Genomic DNA, 4,684 nt, shown 5'->3' with positions numbered 1-4,684 from the left:
GAGCTCAGGGCAGGATTTTGAGCTGCTGCTAATGAAAACTTAGATCGGGTGCTGACGGGACAAGAATCCTCATTATTTGTTGTGGATCGTGATGGTGAAAGCAGAATTGCGGTGTGTGTGTCTAGGGGGGCTGTGTGTCTATGTGTGTCTGGTTGTGGGTCTGTGTGTCTGCTTTCAATTCATCTAATGCCATTCGCTTGGGCTGTGGCTGTTGTTTTCGGTTTTAGGAAGCCCGAGACAGAGAGAGAGAGAGAGAGAGAGAGAGAGATTGAGATCTTCACATGGGAGAGGCACGGTAACATTCTGCATCCCTGTTTGAAGTGACTGTAAGCAGAGACTGAGGTCACAAGAGAAACTTCTCGAAAAATCAGGAGGGCTTCAAGATGGACGTAGAGGCGGTTGCCATTTGTTTTTTTTGTTTTTTTTTAATTTTTTTTTAACGTTTATTTATTTTTGAGACAGAGAGAGACAGAGCATGAACGGGGGAGGGGCAGAGAGAGAGGGAGACACAGAATCCGAAACAGGCTCCAGGCTCTGAGCCGTCAGCACAGAGCCCGACGCGGGGCTCGAACTCCCGGACCGTGAGATCATGACCTGAGCCGAAGTCGGACGCTTAACCGACTGCGCCACCCAGGCGCCCCCGGCCATGACTTTTAGACTGTACACGATGCTGATTGAGTTCTCTTCCTGAAAGTTAATTACTATTGTTATTTTTGCACTCAGGACCCCAAGTGTTTTAACGCAAGGACAACACCTCTGGAGTCGTGATACAATTTCATATGAAGGGCTCAGGTTTTGCCATCGTGGATGCCTAGTGACCTCCAACCACAGAAATCCTTTCTTCTCTCTAATTCTGGTGCCTATTTGCAATGAAATGATGCCATTTGCTTTAAGGCCTGGCCTCTCCGCAAATGGTTATTTTAACTGACACTCAAGTCAAAGGCTCGTTTGTGATGACTTTCATTTCAGTTTTATGGCAAATTAAATTACGGTTGTGGTTAAACAAATTTACATTAAAAACCATATGTGCTGAAGAGGTTTGGGGCAAGAGTATCGAGTTTATACTTTAAAAAGCCCGAGCTGCTCTGTTTAAAGTGGATCTTTCATAAACTCAGAGTCAAGAAGCAACAATAATGTCCTTCACCGAGTCCAACAGTTTGGAGGAAAAAAAAAAAAAAAAAAAACCAAAAAAACCGGGAACTGATCATACTAGTGAAGCAGACACCCAGCTGAAAACCGCTAAGTGGAGCGTTTCTGTCAAACCACGTTTGAAATTAAGGAATTCGTGTAAATTGCCATCTTTTGCATCAGAAGGGAGAAGCGCACACAGTTCCCCCGCTTTATGGAGTTGTTGTGACATAAGAAAACAGAATCTTTTTAAACCTCCAGTTTAATTAATTCCTAAAAAAAAAAAATAATTTAGCAGCAGCACGTTAAAAGGAAAGACGAAGAAAAAACCCCGATTAGTTCCAAATAAGCGTCTCTTAATCACCCTTATGAAGGCGTAATTTGCAAAACACTACGAGGAAGTAACATCTTTTTAATTTTGGGGGGAAAAAGTGCATTGATAAAAATGAGTAGCCCATTTTAATTAAAACTCATAAAGTGCGCACATCTGTTTGGGATTGTTCGGCGTGGCGGCGATTAGCGGGTCCCTGCACCTAGATAATGAGTCCCCGGTTGTCGTCGCGGGCATAATGGCCAGGCCCTTGTGAGAACGCTGCCGGCGCACTTTGTGGCGCGGGGCATATGCCCATTAGATCCCAGTGAGTCCAGCCCCAAGCGGAGGGGTGCGCTGGGGGGGCCGGAGTTAAACACAGGAAACAAGCGTTGAGTGTGTGCCAATAAAAATGATCACAGATCAGGGCTGCTGATGTCATAACCCTGGGGGTCGGGGGTCAGGGCGCTGAATGCGCCTGAAAGGGGCCGCCTGTCTGCGGCCGGGCCGGCGGCGGGCGAGGGGGCGCGGCGCGCACAAAGGCCCGCAGCGCCTCATTAGAGACGCGTTTGATGGGCTCCCGGCCCCCACGGGGGCCCCGGGCGATGTCAATGGGATAATTACGATGATCTAATGGCCGGCTCTTTTGCATGCAGGCCCGCCTGAATGGGCGCCTGGAGGCTGCATTGAGCCGGGCTGTGTAAACTGTAGGGTGCCTCGCCGACTTGGAGCCGCGGAGACTGGCGGCGGGTCAACTTGGACCACTTTGCATTCACGCTCTCAATAGGCCGAGCGGGAGGCGCGCTTTTCCGCGGCCGCCTTTCAGCGGAGAGTGACAGATTGCAGGTCAGGGGCTGGCGGGACCCGGGCCCTCGCCGGGCAGATGGACCGCGCGGCCACTCGGGGCGGGGGTGGCGGGGGGGGGGGGACCCCCGCCCCGCGCCCGCGCGCGTCCACGCGGAGCAGGTGCCCGCGCGCCGGGGTGGGAGCGGCGGCCGCGCAGCTCCCAGGGCGGGGGCGGGGGCGGGGGCGGGCGTGCCGGGAGGGGGGCGCGGGTGAGGCTCGCGGGGGTGGGGGCGGGGTGGTTTTCCATCCCCCACCCCCCCCCTCCCGCCCCAAATGCTCTCTTAATTACGAGACTAATCATCCAACAAGTCCCACAGCCCAGCGCTTGGCCTCTCTCCCACACTTGTGCGTGTCCCCGTGAGCCGCCTTGGCTGGCACAGCAGACCCACCGTCCTTTGGAGGAGGGTCGGGGAGAGGGAAGGAGTGGGATAGTTGCAGTTTCGAAAGCATGCTCGCTCAGTGGCTTACGTCAAGCCACGTGACTGTGCGGGGAAGCCGACCACTTTCGACCCACGAGGCCGGCAATGTTACGGGCTCGACCTGACGTTATCCGGCTTCCATCAGACCTCGCAGCAATCGTGTTCATTGGGAATTATTCTGCATACGTGAGAATCTGGACCTTTGCAGCCCCTGGGATTTATACACACGGCTTAATCTGGGTCTTTGCAGCGCATAATAGGACTTAGTGACTATGGCTGGAATGAATGAGTGAGTGAATGAATGAATGAACGGAATACAGACAGACCCTTGTGCAGAAAAAGTCCGCAGTTTCCTGTTTTGCCCTCCTCCTACCAGGGGGCCCCCCTCCTCTAGGCAAGCCGTTCTAACAGCCTGGCATGTTTCTTTTTCCTCCTTCCTCTTGCACTTAGAAAAAAAAAAAAAAAAACACTTTCTAGAAAACTTAGACCGTCCTAACAAGGTAAAAAGAAAGTATTAATCCTCCTATCCTTATTCCAAACCTGTGTGTGTAAGTCTCTCTGTCAGACTGTATAGGTTACATCACGTAGCATGTGTCCCACACAGAGCCCTGCTTTTATGAGAGGGATCACGGGCTACAGATTTTACAACTGGATTAAACCTACTGTCACTGGCATTTTTCCATATCTGTAAATATCAACGTTACATTCTCCTATGAAATGGCCGCCTACCCTCTGCAGGCTGGATTTGCCCAGATTTGTGTAAACAGTCCCCCCCATGGACATTTAGGTTGTTTCCACTTTAAAACAATATTGTTATGAATATATTTGCGCATTCTGTCTTGCACGCTCCTCCAATTATCTCCTTCAGATGAATAATTATTTTTTCAAGGGTAAGGGATGTCATTTCTCTTATATATTCTGTATTTAGAGCTGGAATCGATTGGGGGCAATAATCTAGTCTTCATCACTTGCGAATATGCGTTAATTGCACCTGGCAGGGCCAGGCTCCGTCTCCATAGGAAACCTTTACCCGCGCGCGCTCTCTCTCTCTCCTCTTTTCCAACCCAGAAACTGCCTTTTCCGTAGCAAAAATTTGGGGGAGGGGATCACTCCTGGGAAAGAGGGGTCTCTGATCTTACTTTATTTACTCTTTTCTTCACTCAGTGAAGCCCCTCCCCCCCCCCCTTTTTTATAGCCAACCATTAGCAAGGATTTCATCTCTGATGCCTTCCCTGGAGTCAGAACCCTTTCACAGTTGAGCCCAGCACCAGATTACCTGGAGGTCCCGAAGCCAGACTTGGACACAACACTCGGCACAGCAAATGACAGCAAATGACGTTGCCTAACTGATGAGATGGAATTGCCAAGTGTAATAAAACTCAGCTCCTGATTTGGATCTCGCGGCCACCCACGTGATGTCCGAGTTGCGTCTGGTCTGCAGGGTAAATTTATCATCAGACAGAGAACAAAAGTGGAATTAAGGGGCATTTAAGCGTTTTAAAATTCAGTTCACTTATAATAAAACAACATATGCACCCCGTAAGCATTTTTTCCAAACGCAACAGTGAAAAGCTTCTCTCCTGCCCCATCTCCCCGCCCCCCCCCCCCCTATTTTCTAGCTATCTCTCCCTAGAGGCAATGCTCTTACTACTTTCTGGGTCTCCTTCCATTGATATTCTGTGCATACACGGCCGGGTATATGCATCTCCCCCTTTGTACGGGAAGCTAACGTACGATACACTTTGTTCTAGTTTGTTCTTTTCACTTACAGTACCTGGATCCATAGTCCTTGTGTGAGCGAACCCGTGCAACCAATCCCCTGCTAATAGACACACAGGTTAGGCTCAGTTTTTTGTTACTACAGACAATATTCTTGTCACAGACGTAAACACAGATCTGTGCTTAAATTCCTAGCGATGGGGAAACGCCACACTAGAAGATATGTGCAAAGACTTGAGAGCTTCTGACACATTGCCCTCCA

The 4,684-nt window shown here is 50.1% G+C and overlaps 1 long non-coding RNA gene across 1 annotated transcript; it reads left to right on the top strand.

Moving 5' to 3' along the window:
- The first annotated feature begins 1,955 nt into the window (after positions 1–1,955).
- Positions 1,956–4,099, top strand: LOC122214864. The gene is made up of 2 exons (XR_006200110.1): positions 1,956–2,284; positions 3,899–4,099. It is a non-coding gene; the product is annotated as an uncharacterized LOC122214864 (long non-coding RNA).
- Positions 4,100–4,684: the final 585 nt, after the last annotated feature.

The sequence above is a fragment of the Panthera leo genome, chromosome A3 (genome assembly GCF_018350215.1).
Source record: "Panthera leo isolate Ple1 chromosome A3, P.leo_Ple1_pat1.1, whole genome shotgun sequence".
Lineage (NCBI taxonomy): Eukaryota > Metazoa > Chordata > Mammalia > Carnivora > Felidae > Panthera > Panthera leo.
This window is presented reverse-complemented; position numbering and strand designations above follow the sequence as displayed.